We start from the raw sequence: 18,223 nt of genomic DNA on the forward strand, positions 1-18,223 counted from the left end.
GTCAACAAACACATGACTTTTCAAACATTGGATTAACAAATAGTAATCCGCAAGTTGTCCTTGTCCTAAAAACCCATTCTTTTTTCAAGCAAAAAACATCATTATTTAATGACAGGATGGAGTATATTTGAAGACGCATTCATGGTTGCCGACATATCGCATCACTTTCAATAACGACAATATTTATGCTTGACGTCCACATATCTGACTTCCAAGGGTAAAAGTAAGTTTATGATCACCTGTTTAGAACAAGTGATTTTTTTTCCGTGTTGTTGTGTTTTTTCTGTGAAATTGAACTGTTTCCTTTGAAATTCCTACGCAATTCATATGAAATTCATGTGTTCTAAATTGGCCCCTATGGAGTTAATGTTTGACTTGGTTTCTGTTATTGACTTCATTGGATCGACACAAATTATTTGACTAAAGCCGATGCTAGACAGTGGCGGATCTAGGACCTAGAGTTAGGGGGTGCTCTTTCTCCTGCTTTTCTTCCTCTTCCGATGTTTTTCTTCTTTCTTCTCTTTGTTTATGTCCAGAAATTGTGGGGGTGCTCCAGGGGGGCTCCATTGTCCGCGTGGGGGTGGGGGTGGGGGGGGTGCTGGAGCCCCTGCAGCCCCCATGCTGGATCCGCCCTATGCTACGCCATCAGATTTTGAGCTAAAAGTATGAAATTAGAGATCGACTCATGAGTCGATGAGAGCTGAAGGCGATGAACGGTTTGGCTTCATTTTTCCCTATGAATTAGCCAATGTGTTGCCACAATGCCACATGCCTTGGATTGATGAAAGAGAAGGAAAAATGAATGGAATAAATGCAAAAGGAAATAATCAAGGGGAAAACTTATTTTACGACCTTAAACTGTACAAGATGCATGATTTTCAACTTTAAATTACGAAACTAGGCAACAAAAGCCATCAAACTGTCAAAACAGGTCAAGAAACACCCGCGAGCACGGTTTCGAGGTGGTTTTTTATTCCTAAAGTAATACAATATTTTTTAGTCTCTAAATGTAATAATTAATTTCTTTTAGCTTAGAAAAATATGAAATTAATGCTACTTTTTCTCTAAAAATATAATCTATCCACTGGTGCTCTATGTAGAATCATGTGCCACTTATTTTTCAAGTATATATAATGTTACATGCGAAGGAATAAAACAATAGGTGTAGGAGTAAATAAGTTTCAAATATATGGAAATAGAGCACCATTATATATATTATGTTTTTAGGAAAAAAATCTGGTATATGTTCAATACTTTTCAAATCCAAAATAAATTAATTGTGAATTTTTACATATTAAATAGGACATTATTACTTTATACAATAGAAAGCCACCATTAAAACAATCTTCAAGGGTGTTTAATTATTATAGGAAAAAGTATAGATAACCCCCTGAACTATATGGGATTGGATACTTCACACCCCTAACAAATAAAAAGGTATAGAAGACACATTAAACTATCGAAAACCGGATAAAACATCCCCATGAGCGGTTTTGGAGGCCGATTTGCAGACGTGGAACCCGGTTTCGGTAACGTGGACTCCTGGTTTGCTGATTAGTGTCCACCGTGGCATTGGGCCCATGGGTGAGCCTCTCAACTTGTAACACCCAAATTTTGAGCCCTTTTAAAAATTTTGTGAAATGAAATTTTGAAGTTCAAAACACCTTTTAAAAGATTTCGTAAACCCTTTAGTGGTTTAGGTTTTTCTATAAAATAAAATCATTTCAAAAAGTGTTTCAAAAACCTCTTGAGTGCCCTTAGGGTTGTTAAGGTTCTAAACAAATTTTTGTTGTGCTTGTTGACCCCCAAACTTTTCAAATTTCAAACCAAATTCAAATTCAAACACCTTTGAAATTGTTTGAAGCCTTAAACCATTAACGGGCTGCCCATTCCATTTCTCCTCCCTGCAGCCCAGCTCGGCCCGCTCCACCCCCGACCCAACCCGCCTCCTCTCCCCTCCCGATTGGGCCGCCCCGCGCCAGCCAGCGCTGCGCGCGCGACCCGCCCCCGCGCCGGCCCACCCGCACGCCGGCACGCGCCGACGTCTTCTTCCTCCCCTCCTTCTTCCTCCTTCCGCCACGGCCCCTACCGCCTTTGTAACACCCAAATTTTGAGCCCTTTTAAAAAATTTTGCAAAATAAAATTTTGAAGTTCAAAACCCTTTCTAAATTTGCTTAAACCCTTAATGGTTTAGTTTTTTCTAAAGTAAAAACTTTTCAAAGAGCATTTCAAAAAGTTTTTGAGTGTTCTTTAGGTTGTTGTGATTTAAATAAAATTTGTTGTGCTTGTGAGTGCCTAAAACTTTTTAAAATTTCAAACTAAATTTGAATCCAAACTCTATTTGAAAAAGTTTAAACCCTAAACCGGGCCGCGGCTCCACCATTCCTCCCGCGGCCCAGCCCAAACCGCCGCCTCCCCTCTCCCCCGCCTGGGCCGCCTCACGAACCGCGGCCCAGCCCCGCGCCCCGCGTGCGAGTGCGCGTCCGCGCGCCGGCCCGCGCGCGGAGCCGCCTCCACCACTCCGCTTTCCGCCTTCGCTCCCGCGCTCGCGCCCCGCGCTCGCCCACCAGCGCCGTCTCCCTCCTCCCCCTTCTTCCTCCTCCCGACGGCTGGCCCCTACACCGTTCCCAGTCCACGTGGCGCCCAAGCTCGAGCTCGCCTCACCCCTACATCACCCGGCCCCCACTCCTCACCCCGGCCCCTCCCTCTTCCCTCTGCTCAGCCCGACCCCTACTCCCGCCATTGCCATTGACGCCGGGAGAAGCTTCCCGAGCTTCCCCTTCCTCGAACCGACCTAGCTCGGCCTATAAATGCGACCCCAATGCTTCAGCGCTCCTTTTCGCCCCATCCAAGCCGCGCCTTTGCCCCCCCCCCCACTGAGCCCAATCGCGCAGGCCGCTGCTTCTGCTCCCTCCGGCCACCACAAGCGCGGCCGTGCGTTTAGCCACCGCCGACCCTGCAGAGCCCAATCACAAACCTTGGTAAGCATCCCCACGTCGCCCTTCTCCTGTTGCGCCAGCTATCGTGGCCCGTAGCCCTCTGCAGCGGCCGGAACACCGATCGCCGGTGCTCCGCCGCCGCGCAGACCTGCGGTCCGCCATGGCGAGCCCTCTGCAGAACAGCCCAGCTCCCGTTCAAGCCTTTCCTTAGCTTGCGTTAGCCATGCGCGAGCTCCCTGATCTGTTAGCACCCACGAACCGGCACGAACACGCCCTAAACAGCCGGCGCCGGCGAGCTCCGCTGCGCAGAGCCACCGCCGACCATGCCCAAGCCGCCCAGAGCCTCGCCAAGCCCCGCTAGTAGCCTAGGTGGATTACCCGTACCACGTGGAGCCTCCCAGACCCGAGCCCGAGCTGAAACGACCCCCGGAGCACCGTTTACAGTGAACTCCGGCAAACCCCGACACGCGCCCCCGCCCCGCGCGCGCGAGCGATCTCAGTCGTCCAATCCAAAGCGGATGCACAAGAGTAGAAGATACCGCTTCGCCCAGGATCTTTTGCTAAAGAGCCCCTGAACTTTTTAAAATCAACCCGCGGTCCAGTCCAGTTCAAAAATAATTAGATCCGAGCCCCTAGCTTTACGGTTTTAACCCTGAGCTTTCAAATATTTTAACCCGCAGTCCTCGGACCGAGTTTTACACCCTGACCCTCGGGAATTAGATTCTATTTATGTTTATGTCCTCGGTTTTTACAAAAACACCCTTGGTTAGCCTTTTTCAAGGTTTAAAACTTCCCTAAGCTATAACTTTCAAATATTTCATCCAAATTTGATGATTCTTGTCACTAAAATTTTCTAAAATCAAGAACTACACAACTAAATCAATTTTAATTAAATAAATGTTTATTTTCATATGTTGGTTGTTTGTTTGTTTTGTTTGTTCGCGTTCGTCTGATTAGTTAGTAACGTTCGACATTCGCGTGTAGGTTCGAACGACGCCGAGTTTGACGACGACCCCGAAGACCCGGACTACGTGGAAGATCAAGTCGAAGAATTTGAAGGCAAGTCCTATCGCCCCCTCCTTGGTCATGTTGAACCCAGATTTTTCATAAGCATAAAATGTGACCAACTTTTAATGAACATATGCATGATGTGTCTTTTAGAATGTTTTTCTCCTCACTAGAGGATACCCAAGTTTGTTTAAGCCACTCCTTGATCTTTGAGCACCCTGATCCCTAGATAACCCTAGGTCAAAAGTTTTATTTCAAATGCTTAGGCTAGGTGCTTCGCGACCGCAAAACTTTCATAAACAACTTTTCCCGTGTGAGTTCAAAAATGGTTTTAAAATTGATTTGAGCTGGGAAGGACATGGCTATGCACCTTCTTTTGTGCATATGCTACGGAGAGTCTGACCTGGCATATAAGGATTATCGTTGTGGTCGTCACCTAGCATATATTTCGTGCAACCACATGTCCGACCTAGGACGGACTTGATCACGAACCCAAAGGCTTGAAGCCGCAATTCACCTGGAGGCAGGGTGCAACGGACACCAGGAGCGGACCTGGGACCTGTGTGGCGTACCAGTGTCTGGCCCCAGCATGGGACCTATGTGGCGTACCATGTCGATAACTGGATGACATATCCTTGATTGGCTGTGTGCCAATTTGGGGCCCTGGTTGTTCCGTGGTGATTGTGGGCTCTATGTCCTATGCGTCTACGGGATCGAGTTGTGCTTGACGTAACTCAAGCACATCATGTGGGTAAAGTGTACAAACTCTGCAGGGGTTAAATCTATCCGGATAGCCATGCCTACGGTCTCAGGCATGCTATGGTGAGTCACAGTGATTAGACTTTAAAAGATCTGCTGTGTGGATGTTAATTGAGAAAGTTCCCCGAGCTCAGATTCCGAGATGTCGGGCTATGCCGTGTGGGAATGCCAAGTGTGGCAAGTGTGCTTTTAAGCACGGGAACTGGTGGGATGGAAGTATCTCCCCTAGGGCCAAACACATACATATATACTCGTTTTTGTACCTTCTCTCTTTTAAAGAAAATCAGTAGATTATCACATGCATGCAAAATCAGCTTTTCCGCAAAACCAAAACCCAAGCCTCTTCCTTGTCTTACCCCATGCATCTAAATAAAACTCTTGTTTAAAAGATGGGACTTGCTGAGTACGTAATGTACTCACTCCACCGATGCCATGTTTTTCAGCAGAAGAATCAGAAGGCAACTTCGACGTAGAAGAAGACGAGTAGTTAGGGTTTCGCCCGCGCCCAAACTTTTGCTTGTGGTTTTGGAGTCCGCTCAGTGCTTCCGCAGTGTTTTTAGTTTTAGCCTACGAGCCGTCTTGTTAGAACCTTTTTAAATGTTTGTATAAGACTCTGTGTTTTATAATGAAAGAAATGACAGACTTTCTGTACCATTTCTGTTCGTCTGTGCGTACCAGCTACTGATCCAGGGACTGATACGGTAAGCACAGCGGATTCCCGTTAAGGGGGTCCGACAGAGGTGGTATCAGAGCCGAGGTTTGCCCGTAGGACGAGACCCTAGGATTAGCCGTTAGACAGGACCTACTTTACTAAAAACTAATTTCGAAAAGTGCTTATAGCCTTTTCTTATCCTCTATTTTATAAAAACTATCTTACTTCTACTAACTCATCCTTTTCAAAAATTTCGCAGATGGCAGGATACGGCGATGAGATGACCTCTCCCTTCCCTAGCCTAGGATCCCTCTCAGCAGCGCTGTCAGAGGCAGTTCAGAGGGCCACAAGTGCAGAAGATCGAGAGCGAGCCCTACGGTTCGAATTGGAATACACCAGAGCCCAGCTTGCCGCAGCAGAGGATCGGATTCAAGCTATCCAAGAAGCATGGGAGAAGTCAGAGGAGAATCTCGTTAGGATCCTCGATCAGGTTTACCTGGACTACCACCATTATCATGGAGGACCGCGATGCTATTACGTAGCCCGAAAGAGGCTATTCACCTACCCGTGGAGCAGTAAGGTAAAGAAGACCGACTACGCACCAAGGATCGTCGACGACAGAGTTCCACCTCCCCCTTAGCCAGAGTATGAGGAGGAAGAGGACCCGGATATCAGAATCTACTATGACAATGACGGCATCCCCGAGTCCTTCGGAGAGCACGACCCCACACTCATACTTGCAGACTGTGAAGACGACACTTGAGCTAACCTAGTAGTGGAGTCTAGGTTAAGTTAGTAGCGAGTGAGGCCTTGCCTTGAACAACTGCCTCCGTTAGAAATTAGTGACCACCCCAGAGTTATGTCTATGTGTAATCGTAGATGACGCAAACTATGTTCTAGTTATGTATGCGACCCGTGGATCGCATATAGGAAAAAAACTATGTATGTGTTTGTGCTTGTGTTGTTATGAAGTGTTTATGTTTGTGTGCTTGCCTTGTCTGCCTTGTGTGCCTTGTTTGGTTTTCAAAAATCTTCCGTAGCTAGTCTTCATCCCATAGAACCTCTCATCTTACCCCCTGCAGTCACTGGACGCAGATGCCGCGTGCTCCCTCCGCCCGCATCCAAGCTCGCCATGAGCGTGCCGCTCAGGCCAACGATGAAATAGTCAAAGGACAAGTGGCATGACCAAACCGTGCTGGATAGGGTAACCGGAGGAACCCGGTGCCCGCCCCTGCTCGTGAAAATTGCCGGCAGGAAGAAGAAGAGGTTCATCAATAATTGATTTATGAGGAAGGAGCAGCTCCAGGAACTACAAGAGAAAGGGTACATAAGACCAAGCTCATCACCCTGGGGATCACTGGTATTATTCGTGAGAAAGAAGGATGGTAGCCTTCGGATGTGTATAGACTGCAGATCCCTAAATGAGGTTACAATCAAGAACAAGTGCCCACTGCCCAGGATAGATGACTTATTTTACCAACTACAAGGAGCCAAGTATTTCTCCAAAATCGTCCTAAGGTCCGGATATTACCAGTTGAAGATAAGACCGAGTGACGTGCCGAAAACAGCATTCATGACTCGTTACGGCCAGTACGAGTTCACCGTTATGCCATTTAGGCTAACCAATGCCTCGGTATATTTCATGAACCTTATAAATAAGGTGTTCATGGAAGAGTTAGATAAGTTTGTCGTAGTATTCATCGATGACATACTTATCTACTCTAAAAGTGCCGAAGAGCATGAACAACACCTGAGGATAGTGCTGGAAAGGTTAAGAGCCCATGAGCTTTATGCCAAATTCAGTAAGTGTGAATTTTGGCTTACGAAGATTGTTTTTCTCGGACACATATTATCCGAGGAAGGAGTAGACATAGATCCGGCAAAACTAGAAGCCATCACAAACTGGAAACAGCCGAAGACAGTGACAGAAGTCCGAAGTTTCTTGGGTCTAGCAGGATACTATTGTAGATTCATCGAAGGATTCTCAAAGATAGCCAGACCCATGATAGAGCTAACCAAAAAGGATAAGAAGTTTGTGTGGACCGAGGCATGTGAAAAGAGTTTTCAAGAGTTGAAGAAAAGATTGACAACAGCCCCAGTGCTAACATTGCCGGACATCCACAAAGACTTTGTAGTGTTTTGTGATGCCTCTCGACAAGGTATAGGATGTGTACTGATGCAGGATGGAAAAGTGGTAGCGTACGCATCAAGACAACTTAAGGTGCATGAGAAAAACTACCCCACACACGACTTGGAGTTAGCCGCGGTAGTTCATGCACTCAAAATATGGAGGCATTATCTGATTGGGAACAAGTACGAGATATATACAGACCATAAAATTCTGAAATATATTTTCACCCAATCAAAATTGAACCTCAGACAAAGGAGATGGTTGGAGTTGATAAACGATTACAACCTAAATCTCCAATACCATCCGGGCAAAGCCAATGTGGTGGCAGATGCCTTGAGTCGCAAGACTCACTGCGATGCCATAAGACAAAAATCGCACCAACCAGAGTTAGCCCGAGAACTAAGGCATCTCTACCTACACATAGTCCAGCAAGGAACGGTGAATACATTGGTGGTACAACCTAACTTGGAAGAGCAAATCGGACAAGCTCAGAAGGAAGATCCTTATCTCACCACCATGAAAAGTAACACGGGCAAGGGAAAAGCCCCAGGATTTCGAGTCGATGAGAGGGGAATCTTGTGGTATAAGGATCGGATATGTGTGCCCAAGAAATACGAACTACACCAAATCATCATGGACGAGGCACACAACTCCGCATACTCCATTCACCCGGGAGCCACCAAGATGTTTATGGATTTAAAGGAGAAATATTGGTGGCGTGCGATGAAAAGAGACATCGCGGAGTTTGTCGCCAAGTGCGACGTATGCAGAAGGGTTAAGGCAGAACACCAAAGACCTTCCAGACTTTTGCAACCCCCGCATATCCCTGTATGGAAGTTTGACGAGATAGGAATGGACTTTATCATTGGATTACCCCGCTCCCCGAGTGGACATAACACCATATGGGTAATTGTTGACCGGCTTACCAAGGTAGCCCATTTCATCCCAGTCAACACTACCTACACCGAAGACAAGTTAGCTCAGTTATACATCGACAAGATTGTCAAGTTGCATGGAGTGCCGAGTAGAATCGTATCCGATCGGGATGCCAAATTCACCTCAAGATTTTGGAAGAAATTGCATGAGGCCTTAGGAACCAAGTTGGACTTTAGCTCGGCCTATCACCCACAAACGGATGGTCAAACCGAAAGGGTGAACCAAATACTAGAAGATATGCTGAGAGCATGCGTACTTACATACAGAAGTAACTAGGAGAAGAGTTTATCTTTCGCCGAGTTCTCTTACAACAATAGCTATCAGGCCAGCTTGAAAATGTCACCTTTCGAAGCCCTTTATGGAAGGAAATGCAGAATGCCACTCATGTGGTCAGAAGTCGGCGAAAGGTCATACTTTGGACCCGAGTGTATCCAAGAAGCTGAAGAGCAAGTAGCTAAGATTCAGGAGAATTTGAAGGCTGCTCAAAGCAGACAGAAAAGTTATGCCGACAATCGCAGACGCGATCTAGAATTTGAAGAAGAAGATTTTGTGTATTTGAAAGTGTCACCGATCAGAGGGACCCGAAGATTTCAAGTCCGAGGGAAGCTAGCCCCTGGGTATATCGGACCCTTCAAGATAACAAAGAGGGTAGGAACTATGGCATACCGTCTGGAGCTACCCGAAGAAATGTCAGACATACACAACGTCTTTCATGTCTCTCAGTTGAAAAAGTGCCTGAGAGTGCCCGAGGAACAAGTCCCGATAGAAGTCATGGACTTGTAACCTGACCTGCAATATCAGGAAAGACCTATCAAAATTTTGGACATAGTCAATCGGCAAACCAGACGGACTGCCGTAAGGTTTTGCCAAGTGCAATGGAGCAATCACACCGAATCTGAAGCGACATGGGAACACGAAGACGATTTGAAGAAAGAATTTCCCTACCTTTTCGAGACCTAGCCGGAATCTCGAGGATGAGATTCTTTTTAAGGGGGGTAGGTTTTGTAACACCCAAATTTTGAGCCCTTTTAAAACTTTTGCGAAATGAAAATTTGAAGTTCAAAACACCTTTTAAAAGATTTCGTAAACCCTTTAGTGGTTTAGGTTTTTCTATAAAATAAAATCATTTCAAAAAGTGTTTCAAAAACCTCTTGAGTGCCCTTAGGGTTGTTAAGGTTCTAAACAAATTTTTGTTGTGCTTGTTGTCCCCCAAACTTTTCAAATTTCAAACCAAATTCAAATTCAAACACCTTTGAAATTGTTTGAAGCCTTAAACCATTAACGGGCTGCCCATTCCATTTCTCCTCCCCGCAGCCCAGCTCGGCCCGCTCCACCCCCGACCCAACCCGCCTCCACTCCCCTCCCGCTTGGGCCGCCTCGCGCCAGCCCAGCGCTGCGCGCGCGACCCGCCCCCTCGCCGGCCCACCCGCATGCCGGCCCGCGCCGATGTCTTCTTCCTCCCCTCCTTCTAAATCCTTCCGCCGCGGCCCCTACTGCCTTCCCCGCCATGTGGCACGCGCCCGAGCTACGCCTTTCCTCCCCTCTACGCCCCAGCCCATACACGCCGCACCCCGGCCCCTACCTGCAGCACCACGCACGCGCCACGACCCCTACCTGCCACACCGAGCTACCCCGGCCCCTACACCTCGCGCCATTGGAGCCCTCGGAGCTCGCGCGTATCCCCACCGAACCACCCTCCCCGCACCGCCATTGGTCGGCTATATAAAGCCGAGTGGCCTATCGGCACCAGACCACCCCACTTTGAGCTCGAACCAAGCACCCCTGCCCTCCAATTTCATCTCTTCCCGAGCATCCCCGCCGCCGGCCACCACCGCCATTGCTGCTCAATCCAGTGCCAGAGCCATGCTTCCACCGCCCTGAGCCCGTGGTAAGCTCCACCACACCCCCTCGCTCCTCCTGCACCACTCCACGGCCCCTCCCGCGACCCCGACCGCCCTTGCCACGAGCGACCAGAGCCGCCGGACCCGCCGCACGCCGCCGGCCGCCCTGGCTGCGTACCTAGCCCAGCTAGGCCAACACCAGGACACCCCGCACACGTGCGCGCATGATCCAACCCCAGAAAACCATCAGGAACACCCAACGTGCGCGCTCGCCGGCGAGCCTCGCCGTGCCGAGCCGCCCTCACCGTGGAGAGCCCCGCACCCCAGCCTGAGCACGCCAGTGGGTTAGCCGTGACGCGCTCATGCTTCCCGACCAAAACCCCGGTCGATTTGACCCCTGGAAGGCCGGAAACGCCGAACTCCGTTGAGGTTCCGAGCCGCGCCGCCGCGGGAAATGGTTTCCCGGCGAGCTCCGCCGCCGCCGGCGCCCGCGTATCCCCTGGACCACCCGATCCGTAACGAACGCCCACGATTAGATCTAGATCCACTTAAACTCGAGCCGACCGATTCCGATCCAACGGATCAGATCCAGAGATACCGGTTCGCCCAGACTTTTTGCTAAAGAGTCCGTGGACTTTTTAGAAATCAACCCGCGGTCCAGCCCAGTTCAAAAATAATTAGATCTGTGCCCCTAGCTTTACGATTTTAACCCTGAGCTTTAAAATATTCGAACCCGTAGTCATCAGGCCGATTTTTACACACTGACCCTCAGGAAATAAGTTATATTTATGTTTAGGTCCTTGGTTTTACAAAAACACCCCTAATACAACTTTTTCAAGGTTTAAAACTTCCCTAAGCTATAACTTTTTCATATTTCATCCAAATTTGATGATTCTTGTCTCTAAAATTTTCTAAAATCAAGCCCTACACAACTAAATCAATTTCACTTGAATAAAAGCTTATTTTCATATGTTGTTTGTTTGTTTGCTTAGTTTGTTCGCATTCGTCTGATTAGTTAGTAACGTTCGGCGTTCGCGCGTAGGTTCGAACGATGACGCATTTGACGACGACATAGAGGACCCGGACTACATGGAAGATCAAGTCGAAGAATTCGAAGGCAAGTCCTATCACCCCCTCCTTGATCATGTTGAACCCAGGTTTTCATAAACATAAAATATAACCAAGTTTTAATGAACTTATGCATGTTATGTTTTTTAGAATGTTTTTCTCCTCACAAGGAGTGACCCGAGTTTGTTTAAGCCACTTCTTGATCTTGAGCACCCTGATCCCTTGATAACCCTAAGTCTAAAGTTTTTATTTCAAATGCTTAGGCTAGGTGCTTTGCGACCGCAAAACCCTTTAAAACAACTTTTTCTCGTGTGAGTTTTTTTTAAAATGGTCTTAAAATTAATTTGAGCTGGGAAAGACATGGCTATGCACCTACTTTGTGCATATGCTACGGAGAGTCTGCCCTGGCATATAAGGATTGTCATTGTGGTCGTCACCTGGCATATATTTTCATGCAACCACATGTCCGACCTAGGACGGACTTGGTCACGAACCCATAGGCTTAAAGCCGCAATTCACCTAGAGGCAGGGTGCAACGGACACCAGGAGCGGGCCTAGGACCTGTGTGGCATACCAGTGTCTAGCCCCGGCATGGGACCTGTGTGACGTACCATGTCGATAACTGAATACATATCCTTGATTGGCTGTGTGCCAATTTGGGCCCCTGGTTGTTCCATGGTGATTGTGGGCTCTATGTCCTATGCATGTACGGGATCGAGTTGTGTTTGACGTAACTCAAGCAAATCATGTGGGTAAAGTGTACAAATTCTGCATAGGTTAAATCTATCCGGATAACCGTGCCTACGGTCTCAGGCATGCTATGGTGAGTCACAGTGATTAGACTTTAAAAGGTATGCTGTGTGGATGTTAATTGAGAAAGTTCCTCGAGCTCGGATTCCGAGATGTCGGGCTATGCCGTGTGGGAATGCCAAGTGTGACAAGTGTACTTTTAAGCACGAGAACTGGCCGGATGGAAGTATCTCCCCTAGGGCCAAACACATACATATATACTCTTTTTCATACCTTCTCTCTTTTAAAGAAAATCAGTAGATTATCACATGCATGCAAAATCAGCTTTTCCGCAAAACCAAAACCCAAGCCTCTTCCTTGTCTTACCCCATGCATCTAAATAAAACTCTTGTTTATAAGATTGGACTTGCTAAGTACGTAATGTACTCACTCCACCGATGCCATGTTTTTCAGCAGAAGAATCAGAAGGCAACTTTGACGTAGAAGAAGACGAGTAGTTAGGGTTTCGCCTGCGCCCAAACTTTTGCTTGTGGTTTTGGAGTCCGCTCAGTGCTTTCGCAGTGTTTTTAGTTTCGGCCTGCGAGCCATCTTGTTAGAACCTTTTTAAAGGTTTGTATAAGACTCTGTATTTTATAATGAAAGAAACGACAGGCTTTTTGTACCATTTCTGTTCGTCTGTGCGTACCAGCTACTGATCCAGGGACTGGTACGGTAAGCGCAGCAGATTTCGCGTAAGGGGGTCCGACAGAGGTGGTATCAGAGCCGAGGTTTGCCAGTAGGACGAGACCCTAGGATTGGCCGTTTGACAGGACCTACTTTACTAAAAACTAATTTCGAAAAGTGCTTATAGCCTTTTCTTATCATCTATTTTATAAAAATTATCTTACTTCTACTAACTCATCCTTTTCAAAATTTTCACAAATGGCAGGATACGGCGATGAGATGACCTCTCCCTTCCCTAGCCTAGGATCCCTCTCAGCAGCGCTGTCAGAGGCAGTTCAGAGGGCCGCAAGTGCAGAAGATCGAGAGCGAGCCCTACGGTTCGAATTGGAGCACACCAGAGCCCAGCTTGCCGCAGCAGAGGATCAGATTCAAGCTATCCAAGAAGCATGGAAGAAGTCAGAGGAGAATCTCGCTAGGATCCTCGATCAGGTTTACCAGGGCTGCCACCATTTTCATGGAGGACCGCAATGCCGTTACGTAGCCCGAAAGAGACTGTTCACCTACCCGTGGAGCAGTAAGGTAAAGAAGACCGACTACGCACCAAGGATCGTCGACGACAGAGTTCCACCTCCCCCTCAGCCGGAGTATGAGGAGGAAGAGGACGCGGAGATCAGAATCTACTATGACAGTGACAGCATCCCCGAGTACTTCGGAGAGCACGACCCCGCCCTCAGGCTTGCAGACTTCGAAGACGACGCTTGAGCCAACCTAGTAGTGGAGTCTAGGTTAAGTTAGTGGCGAGACAGGCCTCGCCATGAACAACTGCCTCTGTTAGAAATTAGTGACCACACCAGAGTTATGTCTATGCATAATCGTAGATGACGCAAACTATGTTCTAGTTATGTATGCGAGCCGTGGATCGCATATAGGAAAAAAACTATGTATGTGTTTGTGCTTGTGTTGTTATGAAGTGTTTGTGTTTGTGTGTATACTTGCCTTGTCTGCCTTGTGTGCCTTGCTTGGTTTTCAAAAATCTTACTTAGCTAGTCTTCCCCCCATAGAACCTCTCATCTTACCCCCTGCTGTCACCGGACGCAGATGCCGCGTGCTCCCTCCGCCCACATCCAAGCTCGACATGAAAGTGCCGCTCAGGCCAACGCTGAAATAGTCAAAGGACAAGTGGCACGACCAAACCGTGCTGGACAGGGTAACCGGAGGAACCCGGTGCCCGCCCCTGCTCGTGCAAATCGCCGGCAGGAAGAAGAAGAGGTTCAGCAAGAATTGATTTATGAGGAACGAGCAACTCCAGGAACTACAAGAGAAAGGGTACATAAGACCAAGCTCATCACCCTGGGGATCACCGGTATTATTCGTAAGAAAGAAGGACGGTAGCCTTCGGATGTGTATAGACTACAGATCCCTAAATGAGGTTACAATCAAGACCAAGTGCCCACTGCCCAGGATAGATGACTTATTTGACCAACTACAAGGAGCCAAGTATTTCTCCAAAATTGACCTAAGGTCCGGATATTACAAGTTGAAAATGAGACCGAGTGACGTGCCGAAAACAGCATTCTTGACTCGTTACGGCCAGTACGAGTTCACCGTTATGCCATTTGGGCTAACCAATGCCCCGACATATTTCATGAACCTTATGAATAAGGTGTTCATGGAAGAGTTAGATAAGTTTGTCGTAGTATTCATCGACGACATACTTATCTACTCTAAAAGTGCCGAAGAGCACGAACAACACCTGAGGATAGTGCTGGAAAGGTTAAGAGCCCATGAGCTTTATGCCAAATTCAGCAAGTGTGAATTTTGGCTTACGAAGATTGCTTTTCTCGGATACATATTATCAGAGGAAGGAGTAGCTGTAGATCCGGCAAAAGTAAAAGCCGTCACAAACTGGAAACAGCCGAAGACTGTGATAGAAGTCCGAATTTTCTTGGGACTTGCTGAGTACGTAATGTACTCACTCCACCGATGCCATGTTTTTCAGCAGAAGAATTAGAAGGCAACTTCGACATAGAAGAAGATGAGTAGTTAGGGTTTCTCCTGCGCCCAAACTTTTGCTTGTGGTTTGGGTGTCCACTCAGTGCTTCTGCAGTGTTTTTAGTTTCGGCCTGCGAGCCGTCTTGTTAGAACCTTTTTAAAGGTTTGTATAAGACTCTGTGTTTTATAATGAAAGAAATGACAGGCTTTCTGTACCATTTCTGTTCATCTGTGCGTACCAGCTATTGATCCAGGGACTGGTATGGTAAGCACAGCGGATTCCCAGTAAGGGGGCCCGACACAACTCACCCTTTTCTTCCCCACACCGCCCCTCTGCTCCGGACCTCCGGTTCATGCCGCCGCCGCCATCAATGGGGCCTGCGCCCGCCCTCCTCTTGCCCTCTCCCATGTATGAAGACGGTGACATGGACCCCTCCCCGTCCCTTCCTCCAATGGTGCCGAAGCCCCCAACTCATGCGCCGGCGTTCGCTCGTCCGCGTCCGCGCCCGCCTTGTCTGCGTCGTGGGCCGCTTCCACGCCCGCGCCGTCCATGGCAACCGCCATGGCGTCCGCCCGTCCACGCCCGCTCTTCTCCTTGGTAGACGACTCCTTGTCATCATCGCCGGCCGTGGCGGCGCACCGCCTCCGGCACTGCCATTGCAGCGCCACGCCGGAGATGATGGCGACCACGACAACGACGGCGAGGATCGACCCTGTCGGCGACAACCGCTGCTTGGCCTCAGGGATCCTCGCCCTGCTCTTCTCCTTGGCTGCCAGAGCTAGGCAGCGGTGCAGGAGATGAGGTCGGTGAGGGCAGGCGCGAGCGGTAGCCATGGACGGCGCAGACGCGAGCACGGGGAAGGCGCGGGAGCAGATGTGGATGAGGACGGGCGGACGCCGTGGCGGTGTGGACGGGGAGACGCCATCTTCATCCATGGGAGAGGGCGAGAGGAGGGCGGGCGCGGGCTCCATTGACGGCCAGGTGGCGGCGGCATGAACTGGAGCAGAGGGGCGGTGTGGGGAAGAAAAGGGAGATTTGAGGGGCTGACCCGTGGGCCCAATGCCACAGTGGACACTAATCAGCAAACCAGGAGTCCGCGTCGCCGAAACCGGGTTCCACGTCAACAAACCAGCCTCCAAAACTGCCCCAGAGGGTGTTTTATCCGGTTTTCGATAGTTTAATGTGTCTTCTATACCTTTTTTTGTTGGGGATGTGAAATATCCAACCCCATATAGTTCAGGGGGTTATCTATACTTTTTTCAATTAGTATATAATGTCTGGTTTTGACAGTTTGATTGCCTTGGCTATCGGGTTTTGTTGTTATGGTTGAAAATATAACAGCTTGTATAATTCAAGGTTATGAAATGAATTTTTCCCCATAATCAATGACCAAACTGATTTTTCTTTGAAAATAATAATGTATCAAAAGGAATGTCTTCCATTTTCCTAAACGGGCTATTCCCCTTAGTACTGAACTCCATCTTCATCATCTCCGGCACCATTAGCGTCATCATCGTTCTCATCGTCATCTCCGACACCGTTAGCCTCGTCATCGTTCTCTTTATCACCGTCGTCATGGTCACCGAAGTCATCGTCACTCTCTCAGTCTGAGAAAGGAGAGGCGTCATCATTGTTGTAGGCCCTCTGCCACTTGGGCAAGGCTGGTCGACTTCTTCCCCAGGCTCCTCGTTGGAGTCCCAGTCTGTGATATTATGTATTTTTTTTCCGAATATGTGATGTTATGTATTTGCCTTCGGAAAAGACACCCGTGGTGTGATAGGTGGAGAAGAAGAAGAAAGGTACACCCTCCGTCCATCTCAAAGTACAATTCGTTTGTTTTTTTATAAAGCTTGATTAACTCGTTTTATTCAAAAATAATTTATAATTACCACTTATTTTCATTGTGCTTTCATTTACTATATAATATATTTTAAATATGATCTGAGATTTTCCATATTTTTAAAAATTTTGAATTAGACGAAAAAATCAAACAATTTATAAATTTACGGAGAAGGAACAGGTCAACAACCAAAGTTGCCTCTCGAGAAAACCGGGTTGATGTGATCTTGTCAAGCTCTCTTTGTCACACGCCCTTCTTTCACGCTAGAAAAAAAATAAATCCTAGAAATTCTCATCATAATCAGAAACATTCCGCCATCAATTATTATATTATAATCTTAATATAAAAACAATATAAAATAACCCTCTGAGTTTATATCTCAATTACTCACCTTTGCTATTATGATAAATAATATCAAATAGCCCCTCAAACTTATATATAAATTATATAATTTCATTAATATGATATATAATATAATCAAATAACCCCTTAAATTTATATTAAAATCATCTATATTTGGTATTATACTTAAACTAAAACAATAAAATATACTCCTACATCTAAAGTAGCAACTAGCAATATATTCTAGCAACTAGCAATATATTCTATTATAATAAATTATGTATATAAAAAAATAGATGTATATTTGTTTCTATTCTTAAGATATGCTATAACATTTAAATTTTAACCCGTGCGTGAGCACGGGTTGATGGACAACTAAGCCCTTCCGCCTTCTTCCTCCTCACAGAAATCACACGGAGCTCAAACTTGGTCCTCTAGGTGCCATTAGAGGTCCAGATAACCGCGTGCATCGCTGAACGAGACCGCAAGGCGATCAACTCTGGTCAATGCAACAAGCTCACGTTACCGAAGAGGAACGAAGCAGAAGATACTGCCATCGCGACCCACGGCACAAGGACAGGAGCCGGTGACAACCACTCTGCAAGCTACTTACTGTAACGATACTCGGTGCCGGCGACGGAATCGACGCGCTTGGCCTGTTTGCGATCAACTGGGCAATTTCTGTGGTTACACGTTCATACGATGACCGGTGGGTATCTAAAATAAATACGGAGTGCGTAACGATGACTTATTCATGAGACGAGACAGTGCGTGGACTAATTGACTTTGAGATAGTCTTAGGCTCTTAGGTAGGCGAAGTGGTCATTATATATATTATTACATGCTACGAGGACCTTAATACCGTTGGTCGTTAAAGTTTTGTTTTTTGAAAGGACGATAGAATAAGGTCTCCAATTATTTATATATCTATAGCCTGGCTTATTAATTACTGTCTCGTCCAAAGAAAATGCAAATCTACGTGTATATATTTCTAACATACATCTAGATAAACACTTGTCCAAGTACAAATGTATTTAGATAAGTGTTTGTCTAGATATATTTTGCAAATCCATAGCTCTACATTTGTTTTTTTTTCTGGGCAGAGGTAGTAAATCAACCTTAGTTGGACTCGGCTCAGGCGATCATTGCCGGGCAATTTGGTGGTGAGATCTTGGAAGGCCTACTTGACTTCGATCCACTGTTTGCACGCGGCAGTATCTAGTGTGTTGGGCGGTCGTAGGAAGTTAGGGCAAACGAGTATTGGATCAACGTAACTCGGCCTCTTGATTAGCTGTCAAGGA

The sequence above is a fragment of the Panicum virgatum genome, chromosome 7N (assembly GCF_016808335.1).
Source record: "Panicum virgatum strain AP13 chromosome 7N, P.virgatum_v5, whole genome shotgun sequence".
Taxonomy (NCBI): domain Eukaryota; kingdom Viridiplantae; phylum Streptophyta; class Magnoliopsida; order Poales; family Poaceae; genus Panicum; species Panicum virgatum.